The sequence below is a fragment of the Mauremys mutica genome, chromosome 10 (genome assembly GCF_020497125.1).
Source record: "Mauremys mutica isolate MM-2020 ecotype Southern chromosome 10, ASM2049712v1, whole genome shotgun sequence".
In the NCBI taxonomy this organism is placed as follows: domain Eukaryota; kingdom Metazoa; phylum Chordata; order Testudines; family Geoemydidae; genus Mauremys; species Mauremys mutica.
In genome coordinates this window covers 63,723,263-63,750,531 of record NC_059081.1, presented here as the reverse complement: position 1 = coordinate 63,750,531, position 27,269 = coordinate 63,723,263, and the positions used below count along the sequence as shown (strand labels likewise).

General features: G+C 43.7%; 1 long non-coding RNA gene across 1 annotated transcript; it reads right to left on the bottom strand.

Moving 5' to 3' along the window:
* Positions 1-404: 404 nt before the first annotated feature.
* On the bottom strand, positions 405-25,487 carry LOC123378872. The gene is made up of 3 exons (XR_006582771.1): positions 25,297-25,487; positions 23,190-23,248; positions 405-1,022 (listed from the first exon to the last, which is right to left on the bottom strand). It is a non-coding gene; the product is annotated as an uncharacterized LOC123378872 (long non-coding RNA).
* Positions 25,488-27,269: the final 1,782 nt, after the last annotated feature.

Genomic DNA, 27,269 nt, shown 5'->3' with positions numbered 1-27,269 from the left:
ACTACTATTTACTGTCTGCCTGGACCGAGGGTTTGGACTTTGGGAGACTTAACTGCGCTCTAAGCCTCACACAGTGAGGCGGCCTGGCTCCCAGCCGCACCTGAGAGGGCCGAGCCCCACACCGGAACGTCTACACTCCCGTTTGTCCAGATCATTTTGAATTTTAATCCGATCCTTCAAAGCACTTGCAACCCCTCCCAGCTTGGTATCGGCCGCACACTTTATAAGCATACTCTCTATGCCATTACCTAAATCACTGATGAAGATATTGAACAGAACTGGACCCAGAACTGATTCTTGTGGCACATCATCAGCTAATATTTATCGATGTACTATAATATGAAATATATAAAAATTAAGGGTCCCAGTATAGCATTTAATTGTGCTTTTTTAACAGTGTCACGTACAAATCGTTAGAGTGGCAGCTCACGTTGTGGAAGTATGAGATTTGACGTCCTTAAAAGGTTTCACAATGGGCATGCTCATATCCCCATTAATTCAAATAATATGCAAGGTACAGAAAGTCACTGACAGTAAAGGTCTCCTCATCAAGCTCTTCAAAGAGAGATATTACCTCTGGAATCATGATTCCAGAGGGGATATCTTAGATGGCCATTGTCCTGTAGCATGGCTCATTTACCCCAGTCTATATACTGGCCTCATGATTATTTTTCTTCAGTTTTCTCTCCCTCGCTACAATTTTTACTACCCCGCCCCCCGCTCTAACCTGATAATGATTAATGTTCACAGTCCGTGCTTCGGGTGCATGTGGAACATTTGTGTGCACTGCTCTGATTTAGCAGTATTTTCCTTGTCTTTGCTGTTCCTTCCTCAATAAATTATTTCCCATCTCCGCATCACTGTTGATCTTCTCTCTCATTTCTTTTCTTCTTTGTCCATTCCACCCCATTTCCAAGGCAGCACTGAATTCTTTGCTACTGAGACTTCTGTAGGCTTCCAGAAGAAGGATTTTTATGCATCAGCGGCTTTGCTACAATTCACTGATTTCTTCCAAAAGGAGTCTACAGCAAAAACACAGTTATACAATGAGAAGAGGAGAAAGATCATATGCTGCGATGCCTTTCCTCTGATGACCCCAACAAGTCTCCTTGTGCAAAGTTCCTGAAGTCTGAAAGCATATTTTAGGATGTCTTAGGAGAACTGCCATATGTGAGAGCAGGTTTAGACCGGCATCCACTGTCTGCAGAGATCCGGGGCCTTGTAAAGATTATGTGCTTGGTCTCTGTGAGATGGGATAGGATATGTGAGGTGATGAACCAGCACACATAATAGGCATCTCCTGCTGATTCTGCAATAGTTTGTCTGGGGGCAATCATAGAAAAGGCTGCTATGCATCCTGACTTCCCAGCTGGAGAAGGGGGTCATGCAGAAGGAACTTTTCAATCTAGAGGAGATCAAAAAGCTATCCAGGCGTTTGGGGCTTAAAAAGGAGTGTCAAAAATAGCTTCAAATCAAAGAAGTAAATATACAATTGTCCCATCTCATATGACTCAGGGGAACAGGTCTCAATGTAATCAACAACAGTATGCTTCAATGGCAATCAAATCACTATTGGAGAATGTATCAACTCCACAGATGCAAATACTGACTTTTTACAGCCCACATTATGAATAACAAAGATTCATTTTATACTGTTTAATTAGGTAACTCACACCCACTGTGGAGAACTAGAGATTACAGCTGTCACCTTTCTAATGGCTGGTAACAAGACCCCTCCCTTTCCTTTCCAGGTGAGGCCCTACCCCCTGCTCCCGGTCTTCCTACAAGACCCTGCTTCCAGCACTCACTCCTCTTCCCTCACCCCCCCCAGTCACTCACTGGATCCTCTCCTCCTCCCTCTCCCTCCCCAGCTGGGCTCTCTCTGCTCCAGGGCTGGGACAGGAGCTGCTGCAGCCTGACAAGAAGCCTGCCTGCAGGTAGGAGGCAGCCCTGGATGAGCAAGGGCTGGCATGAGTTAATGGCCCAGTGCCTCCCCCCATCCCATAGTAACTGGGCTTTTGGTGTCTGGTCAACACATCTGACCAGACACCGCCAGGGCCCCCTTTTCCACCAGACTTTCTAGTTGAAAATCAGACACCTGGCAACCCTAAATGGCACCCAGCCACAGAAGCCCAAAATTGGACTGTCTGGGTAAAACCCAGACAGGTGGCAACCCTACTAAAGATGGGCTAAACTAGACCCTCAAAATCCGAACACCTAATTTGAAAGGATGTGGAGAGTCCAATATAAGGTGCTGGGTCTGAATCTGCCCCCTGGGCCTATTTTCTGATCCTTGATTGGATGCTGATGACATCTCATGAATACGTCTATCTTGTGAGATTTCTCCCATTGTGAGGCTACAACTCTCATGGCAACAGCCTGAGGGTTTCTGTAGGGTTTCTGCACCTACAAACCCAAACCTAAGCTGAATCTGTATCTGAACCCTAACTGCTCAGCCAATGACTATATGCCAGTACTGCTGCCTAATCTAGAGGGAAACTGCTCTATGGTATTAAAGCTAAATGGCACATTAATCATCTTTTAACCTTACTGTGGAAGTGCAGACACACAGGCCCGGCTGGCCTGTCAAGGCACACTCCCCTCTGGATTAGTGGTAGTGTAAAACATCCCCAGATCCTGCCTCACAAGCTGCTCTGTGGAGCTTTACTTCAAGGAGAAGTAGAGAGAACCTGAAGAGATACGGCCATTATTTCTAGAAGCGAATGACAAGCGCATGTATAATGATCAATGCACACAGCCTCCAAAGCAGCCCATCGAACCCAATGCTTGTTAAAGTGCTGATCAAATGTACAAACAAACCTTTCTCTAAGAAGGGACCCGGTAAGCACTGCTGCAACCAGCACGAAATCTTAGAAACATCAAATGATCAATAAGAGCCCTTGCGTACCAAGGCGCAGCAAATATGAACCGTCATTCGACACCTCAAAAAAGACAGAAAGATGGGAGGGGAAAGCTAATATGCAGGCAGTTTTCTGCAAAACAATCATTTTTAAAATATTGGGTTTGTTTTGTATTCCATTAAAATTCTTATTTTCTCTGCCTTTGGTGAGCATCTACTGTAAATGCAACTGTATTAAAGGAAACAAACAGATTTAAGATATTTGGCCAGCATTTTCCAAAGTGACGAGTGATTTTGGATGCCTCAAATTTTGATTGCCCAATTTGAAACCCCTCACTTTCTCAGGCTGGGTGCTCAGCACTTTGATGCTCAAGCCCTGTAGAGAAGTTTCAGACTGAGCACTCAAAACCACTGATCATTTTGGAAATTTTAGGCTAGTCATTTATTATGCACATACATTTTTGGGTTATAATTTTAGCCCAGCTGAGACCCAGCCTCCCTTTCCGCAGGAACAAGTTTCGCACCCACAAAATGAAATAAGGCCACAAAGATGACTAATTGTGCCTCTAAGCAGTTGTTTCATGCCCACAGTACGGTAATTAGAGATATAAATACTCAGATTTGGTTAATTATGGGTGCAAAAAAGCAGGCAAGTTGCAATCTCTCCTTTGTGAATGTCTTTCTGTAGATGTACCCCCTATGCAAATCTCCCTATGCTTCCACTGCCCTCCGACAAACAAATCAGTTCAATAAATGTATATCAATGTAAAAGCAATTCACTCTCAGAAGACTACAACTTTCTTCTCAGCATTTATGCATATTCTGTCACTATACACACACACACACACACACACACACTCGCAAAAGTGTGTCCTATTGGGATTCTGGAAAAAAAACGCCACAACCCTACATGTCTAATAGTCCTGATCAGTTTATAACTGGCAGATGCTCGCTCAGGGTATAACAAAGTGAATGAGCTCTCAGAAAGCTTATAGTTATAATAGGTGAGGTCACGTGATTTAGTTACATGACCCAGCTAGAGTAGCAGATGGCATTTTATTAGCATTTGAATAAACCCAAGGAGTTCTCAGTTGAAAAAGACTTGGCATAAGTCTTCCGATGGCCAGTGAATGCAATTTCTCAAACAAATACTGACCTTAAAGGAGATGGTTAAGTCCTTGCTGGTGGGGGGGGGGTCTTCAACAGACAACACAAGTATCTTCTCTGCTAACTAAAGAAACTCTCTTACTTCTCTTAACCAGGTAGGAAGCTACCAAGAAAGAGAAACATGAATGGCCAAGGCGGCGACATATGGCAATACTTACTTTGTCCACCCTGATATACCGTAGTGTATTTACTTATAGGAACCCATACGTTCAATATTCCATCCGCGCCACCGCCAGGCCATGGTGTTATTCCAAATCAACTCTGTAGCAGCAATGGGTAGATCATTTGTATGGCCTGGACTGCCCCATCTGCAGTGAAACCCACAGGGGAGAACTTGGGTGAGGATAATTTAATGGAGTTCATCTCCCTCCCCGCCCCCAGGAAACAGGCTGGGAGGTCCATCCTCAAACTGGGCAAAGAATAATAACGGCCCTGCACTCGCTCTGCCCCTGCCCTCCTTGCAATGCTGCCCCATTGGACCCATGCTACCAAGGACTCCCCCCCACCAATGACAGAAGTCCTCGGGGCCCTCCAGATAGAAGATGTACAGACCCATGCTGTATCATTTTTTCGGGTAATCTCCATGAAGCTGATGGGGGGCAGGGAGAGAGATGCAGAAGAAAACAACATGGTGCACGTGTGCAATTGAGAGGAGGCTTTAGCTCTGTTCATCCCAACAATACTTTCACCTTGGTCTCAGGATAAAGGGGATTCCCTCATGCTCACTTTGTTACCGTATACCCATTATTGGATCATTTTCTGGACTTGACAATATGGATGCTCGTGTGATTTGTTCCCAGTTAGCCCTGGTGCCTCTAAGGCTGTTGTGGAGAAAATACAAAAAGGGCAAAATAGAAAAGGCCAAAGTGTGTTCTGGGATGAGGACATTGTGGACTCTAGGAGTACCGTCATTGCTTGTTTATGTGAAGTAGTGTATTTCAGTGTCGGGTTTGTAATGGAGGACTAACTACCCAGACATCTGTTGGAAAAATAATATAAAAACCACAAGACGTATAATAAGTTCTTGGAATGTACTGGGGACAACTTTTTGTTTCAGAAAGTGAACAGAGGAACCTGAGGGACAGACATTTTAGACTTGATTCTGACCAGCAGGAAGGAATTGATTGTGTATCTGGAGGTGGAAGGCAATTTGGGTGAAAGTGATCATGAAATGATAATTTCATGATTCTAAGGAAAGGATGGAGTGAGAGCAGCATAATAAGGATAATGGATTTGTTTTATAAAGCAGTCTTTAATAAACTCAGAATTGGTTGGTAAGGACCCATGGGAAGAAAATTTAAAGGAAAAAAGGAGTTCTGGAGAGCTGGCAATTTCTCAAGGATAAAATATCAAAGACACAACAGCAAACTATTCTGATGCAAAAGAAAGATAGGCAGAACAGTAAGAAGCCAGTATGCCATCAGGAGCACTTTAATGCCCTGAAAATCTAAAAAGAATCCTTCAAATGGACAAATTGTTAAAGAGGAGTACAAAAGAACAGCACAAGATGTAGGGACAAAATAAGAAACTCCCAGCAAGAACCATAAAAGGCAGTAAGAAGAGGTTCTTTAAATACATTAGGAGCAAGAGAAAGATGACAGAAAGTGTAGATTCTCTGCTTAGCAGGGAAGGAGAGCTAATAACTGATGACGTCCAAAAGGCTAAAGTGCTTAATGCCAATTTTGCTTCAATCTTCACTGAAAAAATTAGTAGTGACCAGATATATAACAAGTAATTAATACTAATAACAAGGGGGAAGGAACGCAAGCCAATCTATGGAAAAAACAGACTAAGGAATATTTAGATAACTTAAATGTATTCAAGTCAGCAGGACCTGATGAAATTCATGCCAGGGTACCTAAGGAACAAGCTGGAGCAATCTCAGAACTGTTAGCAATGATCTTTGAGAACTCATGGAGGACGGGTGATGTCCTGGAGGACTGGACAATGACAAACATAATACCTATTTCTAAAAAGGGGAACAAAGGACCCAGGGAATTATAAATCAGTCACCCTAACTTTGATACCTGGAAAGATACCTGAAACAGATTATTAAACAATCAATTTGTAAGCACCTAGGGCAGACTATGGTTATCAGGAATAACCGGCAAGAACAAATCATGCCGAACCAACCTAAAGGAGAAGGCGTAGATGGGATACATTGTGATTTTAGTAAGGCTTTTGACACAGTCTCACATGACATTCTCATAAACAAAGTAGGGAGATATGGTTTAGTTGAAATTACTATAAAGTGAGTGCACAACGGGTTGAAAAACCATACTCAAAGACTAGTAATCAATGAATCACTGTCAAATGTGGAGTCCCACAGGAGTCAGTCCTGGGTTCGGTACTAGTCAATATTTTCAGTAGTTAATGGCTTGCATAATGGAGTGGAGAATATGCTTATATCATCTACAGATGACACCAAGCTGAGAGAAGTTCCAAGTACCCTCCAGGGCAGGATTAGAATTCAAGATGACCTTGACAAATTAGAGAATTGGTCTGAATTCAACCAGATGAAACTCAATTAAGACAAGTGCAACGTACTACACGTAGGAAGGGACAAAACCCAAATGCACAATCACAAAATGGGGAATACCTGGCTAACTGGTAATACGGCCGATGAGGATCTAGGGGTTAGAGTGGATCAGAAATTGAATGAGTCAGCAACATGATGTAATTGCAAAAAAGGCAGGTGTATTAACAGGAGTGTTGTATGTAAGAAATAGGAGGTAATCATTCTGCTCTACTCGGTACTGGTGCGGCCTCTGCTGGAGTACTGTGTCCAATTCTGGGTGCCATACTGTAGGAAAGATGTCGATAAACCAAAGAAAGGCCAGAGAACAATAAAAATGATAAAAGGTTTGGAAAAAGTGATCTACAGGGAAAATCTAGAGACGCAAGAGAACTGGCTCCTTAAATTTAGGCACATCCATTAATATTAGGAAGGGGAAGAACTTGATAGCAAGTGTGATCTGAACCCCCATTCAAAATTTGCAGGAGAGCTAAATGATTGAAGGAAGAAACGGATCACTGAGGCGATGATGGTGTCATTGAATAAACAGTTATACATTTGCCTGTGTGATAACTTTATTCATGTTGACTTCAGTGGAAGTGGAGGATGGAGGGAGGCTACAGGAAATCACGGTTGTCCTTGGGCAACACTCATTTACATATACTTTACATGCCCTCTCGTCTTCATTTTTGTATTTCACTTTAATTGACAAGAATATGCAGAGTTGTTTCATTTGACATGCAACAGAGCTCTTTCCCCCCTCCACCTGATTTCACTTATCCTTATTCTTGGAGTTAGGGAGAACACAGGGAAAATAAGGTTAAAGTTTTCCTAAATGCACACTTCATTTTATTTTTTAAATGAATTAAAGTGCAGTAAAAAAACCCCAAAAAAACAGACCCACACTCTGGTTCCATTGTTACTACAATACAGTATCTAGAAATTAAACAATAAATGGTTACTCTCCTTTTTAGTGCACCTGAAAAAAAATGGTATTTATTTTATTTATTTATTTTTTAGGAAAGATCGAGGTCCTGGAAAATGTACAAGGAACCATACTCAGCCTAGGGGGAAAAAAAAATCTTCCCACTCCCCGGCCCCCATGACTTTTACTAGACTTACTTGATTCTGTCTCACATTCGCTGGCATGTGAACATCAGGAACTATGTTGCATCTTGTTCTTTTAGCAGATGAGACAGCTAATAAATCCCAAGGTGGAGGAGCACCGTGGAGGAATTTTTCTGCTGTGTAATTACAGCCAGCAGTTATTGAATGAGCACTAGCTCCTCTGCCCTTCAAGAAATACTAGGCCAACAACACGAAAATCTGGAAAGATGTTACAATCTATGTGCAAAGATGTTGCATATAAGGTAAATATGGTAGGTCTTCGAGACATCTGCCTGGTTTTGCACTTGATCCAATCACATATGTAAGAATACTGCGTCGGGGTTTAATTCATTTGGTTCATTTGTGTGAGAATGTCAGACACTTTATACAAGGCAAAATATACAGGCTAGATCCTCATCAGGTGCTCTTCTGATCTCAGTAGGGCGACGCTGATTTACACCAGTGGAGGATTTGGTCCCATGGAACGTACAGTTGCCACACATCATACAGACTGCTCCTATTCAATGGCTTCTCTCCCAGTCCCTTGTGGCTGACTCTTCACTGTGCAAATACACACTCCACTTTGTGGGAGGGGTGGAGAGGAAATTGTTGCACTGGAATCAATGGCCCTGCATTAGGATCAAAGTATAACACAGCGAGACTCTGCTGCAGTAACATCCATGGGAGTCGCACAGCTAAATGCCAGCTCGTTAATGGTATCTGTGAAGTCAAGTCAGCCGAGAAAGAACTAACATTTAATGCCCTATTTTAGCACTGAAAGTGTGTGCGTCCAACAAAAGGGGATAGGCCTAAGAAGAGACTGCAGCCCAAAGTGGAGCTGTGCAGCACCCTGAAAGAGAGAAGAAGGGGTGAAATCTTGGCCCCACTGAAATACAACAGGAAAGCTCCCACTGACATCAACGGGGACCGAGTTCCACCCAAGGGGTTTAATCCTGTGGAAGGTGGAAGGAAGCCATGGAGGATAGATCTTCCTGATCCTTTAATCATTTGTACTTATCTGTTTGGATCAGACTGTACGTTCCTCAGGACAGGGACTTTGTCTTCTGATGTGTTTGTAAAGCACTCGTATGCCAACAGCAGCGCACGTATAATTATGAATAACACAAAGGACAAAGGACTCCTTTTAAAATAGTCAGTGTGAACTTCCAACTTTGGCTCCTGCCCTACCGGAGTCTCCGGGCTGTAAAGGAAGCACAATACGCGGAGGGAGAACTCCCCCAGCTCAGGAGCCTAAACTGTGCCCTTCGAAGGCTGTGGCATGGAGGGAGAGTCTGGTGCATCCCAGAGGCAGCCACAAGGAGGCCGTCATAAGGCAGAGTAGCCCATGGGGCAGCTCTAACTTAAAATGAGGACCACTGTAGTGACTGCTCCACGAGTTGTGCCTCTTTGAAGGGGCAGCTGCGAATCTGCCCCCCACACCCTCGCCATTCCACTCCCTTTTTAAAAAAAGGTGCAGAGGAAATGTATTTTGCAAAGAGACTGCTGTGCTGGATGTTCCCAGGTTATACAGCCCCATGTGCTCAACGCTATTGTTGCTAAAAGCTGTTTCCACATGAACCAACTATTGTAAATGAGGTAATGTCGACATTTAACTAATTTCATCCAACCTCCCTCCCCCACCAACAACACGACCTTATTTGCTCCAGCAAATAACTGCAAACTCAAAAGAGAGAACGGGTTACGGGTCCTCCTTAAAGAAAAGATTATCAGGCCAATTAACTACTGGGTTTAAGTAGATGTTTTAGAACTAAGGCACAGAGCTCTTCAGCATAATGCATCTTTACAGCAGCTGTAATCTGCTTTCTAGCACGGAAGGACAGTCTTGTGGTTAAGACACTGGACTAAGACTCAGATGCTGGTTCAACTCTCAATTTTGCCACTGATTCCTGGGGCAAGGCACCTGATCTGTTTGTTCCACATCTGTAAAATGGGTATAAATCTCCCTCTCTCTCAAGCATTTGTCTCGGCTATTTAGATGATACGCTCTTCAGGGGCAGGGGCTGCCGGAAAGAAGGGAGAGGAGGTGGTGCTTGTGAGGTGATGGAGTTTACACATATTTGGTAGTGTTTTACAAACAAACGGGAGGTGGAAGGGGGAAAATACCACAATGTTTTAAAAGAAATTTACTTACAAGTTTTCATTTTTGAAGTTTTTAAGTTAGTGTCTATTTAATTTCCATGCTGCTTCTACAAATATTTTCAGTACAATGTTGTCAATTTACTCCTAGCAGTTTGCCCCTTGTATTTAACAGTTTTATTGGGGGGAAAGTATGACTAAAATAATCAAACATTTGTGTGCAGGGTGGTTATACGTAAGTCAATGCACAGTATTTTAATTACATGTCTTAATTCAAGAGTGTACTGTTGCTTAAAGAAACATACCAAATGGGAATTCATTCCATGCAGTTTGGAATCTAAAATCATTGTATTTTGATGCAGGTTAAATAAATTCTTGAACTGAACAAAAGTAATTATTTTTTCATCCTTTGGTCTTAATTCAACATACGATGATCTTCAATGTAACTATGCAAAGATTAAAGCCATCTTTTTTTTTTAAACAGGGGTGCCTAAGGCATCTAAGTAATAGCACCCTGATTTTCTGAAGTGCTGACCACTCACAACAATCATTAAAGGCAGTGAGAGCTTTTGGTGTAGCACATTTGATAACCAGGCTACTGTGATTTACGTGCCCACATTTAGGCAGTTGGCTCTGTACGTTTTGCCCTAAAATTTTTAAACAGTTAAGATAAAGTCTATTTCACATGCAACAACAAACCAAACATGAGAATCTAACGGAAAATACTTTCCAGTAAGGAGGACAGTTCCACCTAAAGCTAAATAAAAGTAACATTTTCTTCACTACCTACTTTGTATTTTAATTATAGCCTCTTAGCAGTACTCATAGCCATTACTCTAACGTTAGCAGGTATCACACTTCCAGACAATTTGACTTTTCTTTACAAGAATGCCGCAGGGAGTCTTGCTGAAAAGAAAACAGGCCCTCCACTGTAGGATTGTTGTTGTAACTAACTTACAATACCAGGAATGATAAAAATTGTGTTGAGGCATTTCTGTTGCTATGTTACCAGTGTTGCCTTGTACTTCCTGTATTTCTGAAGATCAGGGGACAGATTCTCTCAGCTGGGACTTCGGTGGAACAGGGCCAGTTGTTGCCAGATGAGGATCTGGCTCCACTGCTTCAAGTTGGTTGGTGCAAATGTAACCCACACACCTCCTAGATGGGGTGTTCTGTCCCATCTAGTGGCACTGAGACCACTTAGAGAGAAAGAAGGCAATTAATGAGTCTGCTCTACAGCCTTCACTAACAGGCAATTGACCTTTAGTTCATGCAGTAGAGGTGCATGCACTAAGCTTCCAAGGTCCTCAGTTCGATCCGCCTCACTGACAACCAGGGTCAGGAGCCCAAAATATCTTTGAGGATTATGGGACTTAAGCACCTGGAAAACTACTGGACTCCAAAAACCCAGAGTTACAAACCAAGGCTCCCTCTACAATGAATGGAGAGAAAGAGGAGCCTCAGAATGGGATCTGGAAGACAGCATGCTAAGTGGAGAGACACCTAACCCAGGGGTAGGCAACCTATGGCACGCATGCCGAAGGCGGCACGCAAGCTGAATTTTCAGTGGCACTCACACTGCCTGGGTCCTGGCCACTGATCCGGAGGGCTCTGCATTTTAATTTAATTTTAAATGAAGCTTCTTAAACATTTTAAAACCTTATTTACTTTACATACAACAATAGTTTAGTTATATATTATAGACTTATAGAAAGAGACCTTCTAAAATGGTAAAATGTATTACGGGCACGCGGAACCTTAAATTAGAGTGAATAAATGAAGACTCGGCACAGCACTTCTGAAAGGTTGCCGACCCCTGACCTAAACCAACCAATGCTGACAGTCGTAAGCCCCACCACTTCTAGAATCTTTTCCTAAAGGGAGATTACACAAAAGCACCTGCGAAACTTTATTAACTAAGGGAATAACTATTTCTGAGGCTTCATATTTTGAATGCACTACTATGACGCAACAAAACTTTTTGAACTGAACATTCAAATAGTGTGTTCCAAGTCCCACAACTGAGCTAACAGCAAACACATCAACTGATTGCTTGTCTCTGAGGTCTCTCCGGATCTGTTGAAGTTTCAGGCAGGTACCCAACTCTCATTGACTTTCAACAGAAATTGGGCACCTGACTCCCTTAACCCTTTTGAAAAATCTCAGCTTAAAGCAACAGACCCAAACACGGCAACATCTTTTTATGCATGCGGTGTCTGTCATCCCAAAGCACTTTATAAATGATACACACCCCTGAATTACTTCACCCCTGAAATGCACCCACCTCTGAGCTGGGGAGTGGTAGCAAGGTGTATAACTGGAATGCAGCACTTTGTATAATAGCAGGCTAGGCAGGAACTATTTTGCCAAGGGCATCAGGGCAAGCCTCTATTTTTTTTTAAACCAACAAAAGCAACAGGGTCTTTATTATCCAGGCAGAGCAGATAGGGTGCGTTTCCAAGGTCTTGCCCCAAAGCCTTCTTTATAGAAATTTGCACCGAACTCAATGGAGCCACTGCAGAAAGTCTGAGGTACCTATAGGTCCCATTACCATAGCATCTGAGCACTTCACAATCTTAAAAGCCTTTATCCTCCCTTTGCCCCTGGAGAACGGGATTATCCCCATTTTACTGAGGCAATACTGAAGAACAGAGAGACGAAATGACTTGCCCACGGTCACACAGGAAGTCTGTGGCAGAGCAGGGACTTCAACTCTAGTCTCCCAAGATCTCGGTTAAAACTAACCACTGGACCATCCTGCCCTCTCTAGAAATAAAAGGCTGATTTGCTCATGTCAGAATTTGAATCTGCTGTCCTCAGCAGTCTAGGTTTCAGAGTAGCAGCCGTGTTAGTCTGTATCCGCAAAAAGAACAGGAGTACTTGTGGCACCTTAAAGACTAACAAATTTATTTTAGCATGAGCTTTCGTGAGCTGCAGCTCACTTCTTCGGATGCATAGAATGGAACACACAGACAGGGGATATTTATACATACAGAGAACATGAAAAGGTGGAAGTATGCATAACAACAGGCAGAGACTAATCAATTGAGATGAGCTATCATCAGCAGGAGGAAAAAAAACTTTTTGAAGTGATAATTAAGATGGCCCATAGAAGGTGTGAGGAGAACTTAACATAGGGAAATAGATTCAATTGGTGTAGTGACCCAACCATTCCCAGTCTTTGTTTAGGCCACAGTTAATAGTATCTAGTTTGCATATTAATTCAAGTTCAGCAGTTTCTCTTTGGAGTCTGTTTTTGAAGTTTTTTTGTTGCAAAATTGCCACCTTCAAGTCTGTCACTGAGTGGTTAGAGAGGTTGAAGTGTTCTCCCACTGGTTTTTGAATGTTATGATTCCTGATGTCAGATTTGTGTCCATTTATTCTTTTGCGTAGAGACTGTCCGGTTTGGCCAATGTACATGGCAGAGGAGCATTGCTGGCACATGATGGCATATATCACGTTGGTAGATGGTAGATGTGCAGGTGTACCAGGAATGGTTGGGTCATTACACCAATTGAATCTATTTCCCTATGTTAAGTTCTCCTCACACCTTCTATGGGCCATCTTAATTATCACTTCAAAAAGTTTTTTTTCCTCCTGCTGACGATAGCTCATCTCAATTGATTAGACGCTGCCTGTTGGTATGCATACTTCCACCTTTTCATGTTCTCTGTATGTATAAATATCCCCTGTCTGTGTGTTCCATTCTATGCATCTGAAGAAGTGAGCTGCAGCTCACGAAAGCTCATGCTAAAATAAATTTGTTAGTCTTTAAGGTGCCACAAGTACTCCTGTTCTTCTTTCAGCAGTCTAGGTATTTCAAACCTGATGATTTTCACAACTAAACAGATGTCAGACTCATAGACTTTAAGGTCAGAAGGGACAATTATGGTCATCTAGTCTGACCTCCTGCACAATGCAGGCCACAGAATCTCACCCATCCACTTCTATAACAAACCCCTAACCTATGTCTGAGTTATTGAAGTCCTCAAATTGTGGTTTGAAGACCTCAAGGTGCAGAGAATCCTCCAGCAAGTGACGCGTGCTCCATGTCTCTGCTACAAGGATGCAAACAAATACACAACAGCCATTACAGTAGAGTGATTATTTGCATGTTCTCCAATACATACATGTTTAGTTCTTTTAACTTTGTCATCTGGTTATTCTAATGGTATCAAAAAGGCTAGCACATTGACGAGTAAAGAGATTTTTAACTAAATGTTAACAGAAAAAGTAGAATTTCAGCTTAAAATGCTAGCTTTGTGCATTGCTTTAATGGGAGCTGGCTGGAGCGGATACTCAGCAGTATATCTCTCAGTTTAGAACACAGGAATTTGGTGTGCCATTCCCATTAACATGTGTAATTACCCATACACCAAAGTGAGAGGCTACCCTTAGGAGACACTATAACACCTCTTTGTGGTGATGCATGTTTACGCCTGCAGCAGTTAACAGCTGACAGTAAGAAAAATAAAAATAGCCAACTGTCCCTTTGATTGTCATCACATTTTCCCTTTTTTGGCTGTGACATGTTTTCATCTTGTGACACTTAACAGACTTGCAGTATGGAAAAATCTGACATTCCCTCTATACACCTTCAATGTAGGCAGCTGACACAAAAAACCTCCATATTCTACCCTAGTAAATAACTTAGAGCCCACTCCTACGTCTACTGAAGTCAACAGAAAAACTCCCATTGACTTCAAAGGGAGCAAGAAATTGCTCTTTATGTACAGCTTGGCCATTGGGGTTGATCTTTTAAAAGACTTTTGTCTGCATGAAAACACGAAGGTCAGACCTATAGTCTCTTTAGTAGAAGTAAATGAGTCTGATTTGGTTATAAGTCACAGAAAAGCTTCCAACTGTGAGCTACCACCCGATATTGAAATGTTCTCTCCCCACTGACTCAATCTAAACATTTCACATTCACCTTAAACTTATGATGTCTCTTCCTTAATATTATCTCATTACACTTTATTTAAGGGGGCAGTGTGGCCTAGTGGAGCATCGGACAGGAAATGAGGAGACCAAGATTCTATTCTTGTCTCTGCCACTGGCTGGATGGGTGACCTTGGGCAAGTCACATCACCTCTCTTTGCCTCCGTTTCCCCATCTGTAAAACAAGGATAATGATACTGATCATCTTTCTAAAATGCTTTGAGATCTACTGGTAAAGAGAGATCTATTATAGGGGGGTTTATTATATTAAAAAGAAAGGGCTTGGTCCTATTCCCATTTGAGTCAATGACTACTCTAGTGCAGGATCAGGGCCAAATTGCCTTTAAATGTTATCCTTCTGCCTGCCAGACTGCTGGAATGGTATGTGGCATCCCTCACATGTCATTTTCCATCCCTAATGAGCTAGTAAAATAAGGGGAAAGTAGCAGCAGTATAAGGCCCTAATGACCTCTCCAGTAAATTATTCACCACACTCAACAAACCCCATCAAAGCTTAGTTTTTACACTGAGCCTTAACTAGCAGCAGACGGTTTCACTCTTACAATATGTTGTTTCCTTTTCAAGGTCTTGTACCACCTGTCCCTTTCGCTTACTGTTTCTGCTTGAAGACATCGCCGGCAATTGAGTTTGTCATCAAAAAAATTTAGAACACATACTTTGTTAAGTAGCCAGCAGTAAGGAGCTGTTGGCCTGGCCTCAATATGGAGAGCTTCCCAGGCGCTCTCTCAATAACATTTTTCTGGCCCTGCCTCTGAGTTCCACATCTAGCAATCTGATGCTCGGTCTGACGCTCATTTCAGCCTTTGCTGTGACTCTCAGGATGCTTCTTTCCCGGCTCCGCCTGTTTAGACAATATGTAGTTTAGAGCGGGGTAGTCAATATGCAGACCTGGACCGCCGGACACTTTTGAATGGACCTCAAAATATTTTCATTGACTCATTATTATCATTTTTTTATTATTATTATTATTTTCTCTGGAGTCTGGACCTTTACTATACCTTGATCAAGAAATTTGGATCTTGACAAAAAATAATTGATTACCCTTGGTTTAGAACATTAAAAACAAAACTCCCTACTCCCGGGCTTCAGCATGTCTACTTGCCCGTGGCATCAGCAAAAACAGTCTGAATGTCCAGACTTCGCTAAAAGGAACAGACAGCAGGCCAGGCCCAAAGCAGGTGTAAATCAGTGTAGCTGCATTGACTTCAGTGGCATTATGTCAGTTTCCACCAATTGGGCATCTGGCCCATGGGACCTAATATTGCAACCATTATTCACATAAGTAGTCCTCTCTTGTTCAATGACATCACCACCCCACCCCCCACCCAATGCCTGTACCCTCCTTAATGCAGATCCAAACACAGGAGAGAGCCTTCCACTGGCCCCTAAGAATGAAATAGGGCAGGGGCCACAGAGGCATGTGACCTATCCTCCCACATGGTAACAGTTGGGATCCACACACACACATCTTTAAGGCACAGTCCAGCCCACAGATAAGGTCTGTTAACCATGTGATTCTGTACCCATAACAGATCCCATCCATTGCGTGCACCTTTATAACCCTTCACCACTACTGACCTGCTAACAGCTTCACTGCTGCTCACAGTTAATGAGAGTGCCACACACACGCAGTAAATCAGCATGCTGCATATCCTTGCAATGTTTTGTTGGGATGGTAGGCAACATTAAAGTGTCTGCTTCAGATTTGCCGTTCTAAATGCAAGAACTCTGTCTCACTGACTCCACCCACTACCACTTGGTACCTGCTCACTTCCTCGGAATGGACTGAAAACCTGCCAGGCTCAGAAAAACAGGCAAACACAAATAGCGCTTAATGTCACAGGCAGCTAGTTGCGTGTGCTCTCTTGATCAGGGTTCAGCAACTTCATCGATTCCAAGGCCGGAAAGGATCACTATGATCATCTAGTCTGACCTCCTGTATAACATGGACCATAGAACTTCCAAAATAATTCCTACAGCAGATATTTTAGTACAACATCCAATCTTGATTTAAAAATTGCCAGCCATCGCGACCCTTGGTAAATTGTTCCAATGATTAGTTACCCTCACTGTTAGAAATGTGTGCCTTATTTCCAGTCCGAATGTGTCTAGCTTCATCTTCCAGCCATTGGATCGTGTTCCACCTTTCTCTGCTATATTAAAGGGCCCATTACTAAATATTTGTTCCCTATGTAGGTATTTATAGACAGTAGTCAAGTCACCCCTTAACCTTCTCTTTGTTAAGCTAAATAGACTGAGCTCCTTGAATCTACGACTATAAAGCATGTTTTCTAATCCTTTAATCACTCGTGGCTCTTCTCTGAGCCCTCTCCAATTTACCAACAGCCTGCTTCAATTATTGACACCAGAACTGGACACAGTAACCCAGCAGCAGTTGCACAGTGCCAACTATAGGGGTACACTAACCTCTCTACTTCCTACTTGAGATTCCCCTGTTTGTGCTTATGCAAACCTAGGCATTACAGATACAATACATTTCCATCTAAGGCACTTATCAGGCCCCCTATTATCACAGTAGTTGAGTATCTCACAATTGTTAGCGTATTGTAACCTCTGGGGCGGCTCCAGGCACCAGCACGCCAAGCGCGTGCCTGGGGCGGCAAGCCACGGGGGGCGCTCTGCCGGTCGCCGCCAGGGGGGCAGGCAGGTTGCCTTTGGTGGCATGCCTGCGGAGGGTCCGCTGGTCCTGCGGCTTCGGCGGACCTCCCACAGGCTGCCGCCGAATTCGCGGGACTGGGGACCTCCTGCAGGCAAGCTGCCAAAGGCAGCCTGCCTGCTGTGCTTGGGGCGGCAAAATACCTAGAGCCGCCCCTGGTAACCTCCCTGTGAGGTGAGGAAGCGCTATTTGGCGATTTTATAGACGGGGACCAGAGACTACTGCCCAAACATTTAAAGCTACTCAGGCATTGCTGTGCTCAACATTGCAATGGCTAACTGATTTAGGCACCTAAATCTCATTTTCAAAACACATTTAGGAGCCTAAACCCTCCTGACTTGTCCAAGGTCACACAGGAAGCCTGTTGCAGAACAAGGACTTTAATCCAGGTCTGCCAAGTCCTAGGCTAGCATTCTAACTACTGGGACATCCTTCCTATCCTCCCCTTCACCTAGCACTACCTTGCCTTTGTGCTTTGTGCTCACTAACTCGTAAGTGGTACTCCCCACTACAATGCCTCTTATGTGTGAATATTATTTTTGATATAATTGCCCTCATCATTACAGATAAAAGAAATATCTGTAATGATTAATCAGCACATGGAACCTTGTGGCATATTGTGTGGGTCACTTTTGATGACACTATAGCCAAAGTATGTGTGTGAGAATGTGTTTATATTTCTCCCTGGCTCTCATTTACCGAGTGTGTATATTTTTCCTTTCTGTTTCTCATATGCCATGTGTATTTCGAGAAAGCCTTTAATTTCTCTAAGGCATTAAAGAGAACCTATCAGAGACATCTCGGAAGACCTCACACTTATATGTGAACAAATGCCTCTAAAAATAACTAAACTGTTAATTCCTGGATCCTTATAATTTAAAACAAACACAGAAACAAACAGAATACCCATTTCATTGAAAGACAAAGGATCAGACAGAGCACAATCTGAACCACTGTTTGTAAGAAAACCACTGTTTTAAATTATTGCTGCGTATTGACATCGAAAATACAGACATCACCATTAAAAACAAAACAGTAAGAGAAGGTGTATTACTTCTGTTTAAACCAATTAAATTACACCAGGGATGAATTTTGTTGGTACTATATTATCTGAGAAAAGTGACAGTGGTGAACTACTATTCTGCAGTGGGATGACAGCTCGGCAGTCTAGAAGACAGAACAAATTAACTAGAATTTGCTAAGCTCTGCCAATAGTCTGGGAGCCAGATAAAACAGTCACAGTCCCTGACCTGAAGAGCCTGAAATCTCAAAGATAGAAGCAGAAAAGATGGGATGCCCTGAGAACAGAGGTTGTGTAGCATTTTTAGAGGAAGGAACAAATGGGATTTAAGTACCCAGCCCCCCATTGACCATCGATAGGCCTTTCACTGACTTAAATGCCTTTTGTGTTTTTAAAAAAAAAATCTTATCGTTATTTTTGGCTTATGCCTTGTGGAAGTTCTAAAGGAGTCAGAGATGGTCAGGAAATGCTTATTCTCCCTCTCCTCACTGAGAAATGTTGATACAAAGAAGTTTTTTCAATGACAATTTTCTAAGAAAAACACCAAACCAATAAAAAAAAATGTTAAGCTTAAAACTGACTTTACAAGTTTTCAGTTATCTGGCGTTTTAATTACACGGAAGTTTTAACAGAAAAAGTTGAGTTTTCATGAAAATGTTTCAGGTTCTCATAGACAAACCAAACATTTTCCCTACTGAAAATTTTCAATCAACCTTACAGGGAGTCTTTAGGAGGGACCTGGATGGCTTGGTGAACTGGGTGGAGAGGATGTTCCATGCAAAGGGGCTGCATGGAAAAAGGCATGGAAGCTGCAGCATTGAAATCGACATTGCGGGTGGAGTGGAGGGGTGAGGAAAATGCAGTGATATGAGTTTGGATACACAGATGAGAGAGAATTTGTGTAGCACCTTGAAGGCCAGACAAGAAATTTAACCTCAATGGGCTGGGCAAGAGGGAGCCAGCGTAGGTATCCACAAAGTGGTGAGACAGGGACAGAATAACAGAAAAAGGAGATAATTTTTGTAGCTGGATTTTAGATTGGCAGGAAGGCGCAATATGGGTATCAGGGAGGCTGCAGTAATGCAGGTGGGAGGCAATCAGGGCAGGGAGAGATGATTCATCAGTCAAGACAGAAGGGGACAGGTGAAGTTTTATATGTATTGTGGAGATGGAAACAGCTGGATCTGAACATGGCCTGGATTTGTGGGGTCGGGGAGGAGAGGAGAAAGAAGATAATATTGGTGAGAGAGAAAAGTTGGGCAACTAATAAAATTTCAACTGAAAAATCTTCATTTGGTCTGGCGCTGTGTCTGCCCTTGGCAAATAGATGGAAATTGCTGTACTGTCTGGTTTACTAAAATAAAATTCAGATAATTGATTACTCCATTTAATTAAGAGATAATTTCTCTTCCCTCTGTGCATAGAAGAGAATAAAACTTCTCCACATGGTCAGCTGTTTCTGGATATCATCAGATCAAGCACAATCTATCCTGTAAGCTAAATGGACTGTGTGAGTCCTTTAACAGCAGATGTTAAAGAACGGAATTAACATTCTTCTGAAATCATTTTTGGGAAGCACAGTCCATCCTCAGAAGGTCACTTAACATCTCATCAACCTGTACTAACTTCAGTGAAGCAGCATCTGTGTGGTTCCATGTACACTGGTCATAAGCCATTTCCATATCTTTACTGCATCATTCAAGTTAGCAAATGCACCTTCAAAAGTCATAGCCCCATGTGCGTAGGTGCATGGACATGTGAAGACATTAAATGGAACGGAAGGGGCTAAAGAAGATAATCCACACCCAGGTACTCAGAAATGTTCTGCACACATTCCTCTAAATTTGGAAAATCTTGGCTCTTCATTTAAATGCTTAAATGTGACCTGAGCACTTTTGAAAATCTTGCCCCACCTGGGGGAGCCAAGCACTTCTGGAAAATCTGGCTCAGAGTAAGCAGAAGGGTTTCTGGAAATGTTCACGTGTTTTCATTTCTTTCTATTAAGTTCTACAGAGGTCAAATTAAAAGTCTGCAAAACCAATTTCAAACACACTGTTTCCTAAGGAAGCCAGGCTTAGCAGGCCAATGTGTGATCTTTGGGCTAAGGATTATCTCATACTCCGCCCACCCCACCCCATGTGACTTCTAGGTCTTACTGTAATATAAGTTATAGTATGGCAAAATGTGTGAATAGATTGATCAGATAGGTCAACTAAAATCTATTGTTATTTGTGATTAGGTTTTATTAATAGCAGACAGCACATTCAGTACATAGGATTTAGGCACAGATTTCTAAGAGTATTTAGCTGTTGCTGCATTCAGGATAGCAACGCCTAAGTACCCTTAAAAATCTGGACCTCAGTGCTCAAACCTGCTCACACAAAGTAAAAGGCAGAACTCCGACTGGCTTCAATGGTGCACTTTTAAAATTAAAATCGTTGGCGTTAGACTGACTTACAGCTTCTGAGCGCCTGGCCCACAGTACACATCCACAAAGACAGATAAATGCCCCTTTGCCATGCAATGACTAATGTTCAGTACTTGTTTTAACTGCACATGTTCAAGTAAACATGGGCAGGAGGGATAGCTCAGTGGTTTGAGCATTGGCCTGCTAAACCCAGGGTTGTGAGTTCAATCCTTGAAGCGGCCACTTAGGGAGCTGGGGCAAAAATTGGTCCTGCTAGTGAAGGCAGGGGGCTGGACTCAATGACCTTTCAAGCTCCCTTCCAGCTCTAGGAGATTGGTATATCTCCAATTATTTTCTTTTTCTTTTCTAAACAAAGAGCTGCTAACAAAGAAAAAAATGATGCCTGCTTACTCTCCTATTGAAGTCATGCAGAGTTTTGCCATTGACTTAGTGGCATCAGAATCAGGCCCAATAGCAGTCTGAACTTATACATGGGCATGGACAACTATGGCTTGGGGGGAATTTTATCTGTCCATCCCCCCCAATTCAGTGGAATCCATGTGTCCAATCTAATTGGGACGAGGGAAAGATCAGAATCAAAAATTCGGATGATCAGGAGAATTAGCAGGGCTCTGGCAGTCAGCCCCAGGAGGCCGGGCTCCAACCGTCAGCCCCGTCACCCAGGACTGACAGCCCAAGCCCTGCTGCCCGGTTAGGTTAATAGAGAGGGCCGGATAATGGAGGTTTGGATAAATAAGGTTCTACTGTATTTCCTAACGCATTAAAAGATTTCATTTTATCACCTGGAAAACACAGACATGTTGTTTGTACTTCACTCAGTCACTCCTCGCTTAGTAAGAATGGCATAGGATTTCAGAATTAAAAACACACAATCTTTGGGCAAACTGGAGCATTTAGCTGGCCTCTTGGTTTTCTATAGTCACTGTGTTCTTTATAGGACAGTCTAGAATGTAGCAAACTGAAGAAAGGAAACACCCCACAGCTGATTACACTGGAAAACAACTGCTTTGATGTTTTGCTTATTTCACCACCTGGGTTCCTTTCTCACCCAGAGATGCTGACAAGGCAATGACTACAAATAAGATGGCAGCGGGAGGCTCTTTGACTGCCAGGCATGATGGGACTGATGCAAAAGGACAGCAAAGAATCCTGGGGGCTCCCTGGTGCCTGGCCTCCCAAGTCACACAAGTTCCATGAGCTTTTTTACCCACAAAGAGACAAGCCAATCAAGAGGCTCTGGGAGTCAGCTCCACAGGAGTGGCAGCTGGCTGGACCTATCCAGGTCTCCCTAGAGAGAGAGAAAAAGAGAGAGAGAGAGAGAGAGAGAGCTTGGCTGCAGAAATAATGGGAGAAGCACAGCCAGTGAACCTCACCCAGGTACAGAAAATTCCCCTTCCCAAGGAGAGGAGACACTGTTTGCTGAGCCATATCCCAACCAGGGAAGAAAGAGCTAGACCCTGCTGCAGGAGAGACCTTTGGCCTGGCCTTGGCTACAACAGCCAGCTGACACCCTGGGAAAAAGAGAGAGACTTCAAACAATCGAGACCATCAGAGGGTGGTACCTCTCATAGACTGAAAAGAGCAAACTGGGAGTTATCAGGGGATTGTCCCTGCTACAATAATTAGATAGTGTAAAAACAACATTCAGCAGCTGTTTTATTATTTTTTTTAACTCCAGCCCCTCCCCCAATGAAGAACTGTCTACACCCTTTTTCTTAGTAGATAATGATAGGATGCTCCATTAAGTTCCACAGACTAACATTTCTGGTTGCATCTGCGGTTGGGATGCATTAGTGTATTCTATAAACATCCCCAATAAAACCGATGGGCAAAAGAGAGAAAAGAAACCTCAGACAATGAATTCCATGTTGTAACTGATAGACTGTCTATCAGTTCATTTTGCGGTAAATGTTCTTGGCAGCTGCTTCGCCAAAATGTGATATTTGAGAATCGAAAAATGCTCTGTTGTCGATTCAGTTTACAGTACTTGTGCTCAGTAGGCCTGGCTCTTGGATATGTTAACTGACACTGTCTGTAAGACAATTTCTACTAAAAACAGAAACATCTGTACAAAGAAGTTGGCAAATTCACTGTGCATTTTTGTTTTCATTAGAGTTTCCTCTGTTTCAGAAACCCATCCACTGTAAGGCTGAGTAAATGTGCTCATTATTTCATTTAAAAAACCACCAAAATACACGTGAGCACACACACACAGAACTCGATGAGAAACAATCTTCATTTTGTTTGGGAGTCCATAGGAATTGGCTAGTTGACCAGACATAGTAAAATCAGGGATGTATAGTGTTGTTCAAGCTCTGGAGTAAGGGAATCTTAGATCAGCACAAACTGAAAACCCACCTCTTGGTGTAGCTGTAAAGTTGTCAGTCACAGGATAGCTTAGATCAGATTTCCAGAGTCTGAAACAAAACAAATACCTCAGTCAGTTACAGCTACTAAAGGAAAAGGCTCTTTGATGTTAAACAGTCATTTAGTCCAGTTGAAGGTTATAAAGAGATTCAGAGGCCTTGTGAGGCAGCTGCTTTATTCTGGTGCAAAGTAAAGCACCTCTAGAAGGGGCATAGGCAGCTATAATGGGAGGAACATATGAGCATAGGGTGACCCAGCTGTGGTGTGAAGCCTGTGTTGTAGCTCCGAGCAGGGGCGGCTCTAGCCATTTCGCCGCCCCAAGCACGGCGGCACGCCGCGGGACCAGGCACGCCTGCGGGAGGGCCACCGGAGCTGCCTACCACCCTCCCGGCGACCGGCAGAGCGCCCGCCGCGGCATGCCGCCCCAAGCACGAGCTTGGCGTGCTGGGGCCTGGAGCCGCCTCTGGCTCCGAGGATACCACCCTTCCTGCTTGCCAATGTAGAGGGGGTGGCCAGGGCTTTTCTGGGCTTCACCCACTTGGACTGTTGGCAGCCAGTCAAGTCAGAGCAGCTCTGCCTTCTGCTGCACTGACTTATGCCAGGGAACTGCAGATCCAGGATTGGGGGAGCAGGGGTGGTTTCAAGCCACCTTTGCACATCTTTCCTCCCTTCTGAATCGCTGTGTGCACTCCTCACCCAAAGCTGAGGACCTGGGCCAAACTGTCTTTTGGGTGGGTTGACAGGACCCCTGTTGAGAGAGAATCTTACCCCTTATTTATGCTTTCACTGAATAAGACATTTGTGACTCTATATTTAAGAAAGAAAAATGCCAGCAATTAAAATATGAGTCAACTAAGTAAATTAACAACTGTATTACAGCAGCCTCTAGCGTCAAACAGAGATCAGGCCCCATTGTGCTAGGCACTGTACAGACAAATAGTGATAGACCCTGCCAAGAAGGGCTCTATTAAGCAAAGGGTGAGAGAGGAAACATAGGTGAAGTGACCTGCAGGTCTCTAGAGGAGCCATCCAGTACCCTATCCACTGGAACACACTGCCTCTCCGAAGTCATTTTTCAGGCACTATTTAGAAATACTGGTCAGTGTTTCATTTTCTCTGTGCAATGTCCAGACCTATTTCTAGGGTGACCAGATGTCCCAATTTTATAGGGACAGTCCCAATATGTGGGTCTTTTTCTTATATAGACACCTATTACCCCCCCCACCCCCGTCTCAATTTTTCACTCTTGCTATCTGGTCACCCTAGCTATTTCCCTCTCAGTAGGGTGGCCATTTTCCCTAGCTAGGGCCTGATTTGATAATGGATCACAGGACTGAAAGAATTAGATTTGAAGATACTGGAAGCCAAAGTTTAAGGCAAATCCTTACAAAATTATATTTTATTGCTGGTCTAATCATTGTTAAATTCATAATAATGGGTTAAGCACTAAATGTCACGGTAACATTTGAGCAACAAACAAATTGCTTTCCTCACTGTTGGCAATATGAGCGGCTTAGTGTAAACACTGCATGAAACCTGGCTAGTAAAAAGGGCTAGATCATCCCTTCCCACCCTAAACCCCATCCTTTCACAGATATCCCCCCATACTAACCCTTCCACTCCTGGGAGAGACCACAGGCCTTGCCTCAGACATCCCCAGGAAACCTCACCCCACAAGAGTTCCACCCCCAGCTCTCAGCCTGGCATTCTGGCTCCATCGTGCCACAATACCGGAGACTCTCCCAGGTCCTGGTCCCCCTCAGATCTCCCAAAGGAAAGTCCTGCAAAAAGGCAGTACCGCCCCAGGCTACGTCCTCCCACCCCCGCTCCAGGGACTCTCTCTGAGCATTTTCCCTGCCTCCACCCACTCCTCCCCTTGGCCTGCTCACTTTCCACCCTCCTCTCCCTGCGCAGGCTCTGTGGGGTCTGGAGAGGGGCAAGGATGGTACTGGGAAGGTAAGCTAAGCCTCTCCCTTCCACATGGTGGAGAGAAGACCTATGTGCAGAAGGTCCCTGTCACAGGGCATAGCAGCCCTGTAGCATCACCTGCTGCCCGAGCGTGGGTCGGCAGGCATTCCCTACCTCAGTTCCCCCTCACCTGGGTTCTCTGCCTCTCCCAGGGATTCATGTAGCTCTGCCCTCCAACTGGGTCACTTTCAGAGTTCAATCTCCTTCCAGGGTCACACAAGTTCTTCCACCCTGCTTGGGCTTCCCTTAGGCCCATCCGATGAACTGAGCTCCCAGCTTTCAGTCTCTCTGCTCTGGGATACAGCACCGAGTTCCAGTCACTTCATGAACCCAGCTTGCTTCCTGGGGTTTCTCCTTCAACCCTTTTATGAGGTCCAGGTGTTTCAGGCTGCCACCTGACCCCAATTAGTGCTGCCCCTTTAGGATGGGAGGCAGCTAATTGTGGCACAGGCAGGGCTGATTGAATGTGGCTGCTTAGCCACAGGCCACTGGCCATTAAAGGGGCAGGCCACCCTGTTACAGTCCTCCCTGTGGCTAGATCAAGCCCAAGGTACTGGTTTAGCAAAGGTAGCAATGAGAGCACTAAGTAAGAAGTACCAAAGGCCAGCAAATGAAGAAAATGTGGATAAAATGGCAGACCTGACTGATCGCTCTACTGACAGCTGACTCACTTCAGGGAACCCCACGGGCAAACAAAACAATATATTCACAAACGGCAACTCAATGCGACAAGACCTACAGATGCTGGTTCTTATTGCGCATCATATAGAAGTTCTACAGACTATCTTTAAGGAAGGAACATTGCCAAGTGTTTAAATGACAGGGACTGGGAGTAAGGACTCCTAAGTGCTCTTCCTGGCTCGACAACTAACCTATTGTGTGACCTAGAGGAAGTCATTTAAACTCTCTCTTTCCTACTTCCCTTGCCCCCACAATGTAAAATGGGCACAGTGATCCCTACCACCCTGCATGGATATAATGAGGCTTAATTCGTTATATTAAGTGCTTTGCCGTCCTTGGAAGGAAAGCAGCTACTATACATACAAGCAACGTATTAAACATTATTTATGCACTGTGTTTCATTGCACTGCCTAAGTTTCCTTTCCAGCTTTAATCCAAGAAAAGCAGGTGGCATGGCAGGAATGCTTACAGCTGCCCTGAACCACTGCACTGCTATCCAGATGACTAACCGCTGCCAGAGAGTGCCAGTGGCAAAAATGTCTTTGTTATTTAGTCATCACAACTGAACAAAAACATATTAAAATCTTCACTGCGACGCAAAGAAGGGGGGAGGATAGACAAGATGACAAATAGTAATAGGAATTCCAACTTTTTAAAGTTATTACATTGCACAATACTCCTGTGAGGTAGGGATTATTAGATCCTCATTTTATAGGGCCTGATCCAAAGACCACTGGAGTTAATGGGAGTCTTTCCATTGATTTCAATGGGCTTTGGATCAGGGTCAGACTGAGTGACAGGCAGGACATGTGACTGGCCTAAGTCACAGCAAGTCAGCAAAGAGAACCCAGGAGTCCTGGCTCTCCGTCTCCTGCTTTAATCATTAGACAACACACTGAAAAGAAAAACAGATCGGTTTCACGTGTCAGCTATACAGACAGTACTTGTGAGAGGATGTAAGGTAGGAGGCATAATCAAGAGGAGGGAAAAACCTGCTGATCTGCTTCCTCCCTCCTCTCTGTACCAGCAAATGAAGAGTCATTCCCTAAAATATGTCAGTTGGGAGGGACCCTATTATCATTGGTTAACTCCATATGTCTGAGAAGAAAATCAGCTCTAATCCTGTCAGACTCGCTAAATGAGATTTGTCTTCAACAGCTGTACTGGCCCCACCCTAAAATGCAGTGCTCTGTACTAAAGATTTGAAGTTCTTTATCAATGCTGCTTCTTGCCCTAAAATAGTCAGTAACTGCCAGTGAAAAAATGCTGCCTGTTAACAACTTGCCTCTAACCTTCCTTTCCTGGGCAAGACAGATGAGAAATGGGCAACAAACCCTGTCCAGTAGTCCCTGACCTCTGCCAGGATCTCAGGCTCCTCCCAGTCAGGATTCAGACAAGGAACTGGTCATTGGTTTGGTATCT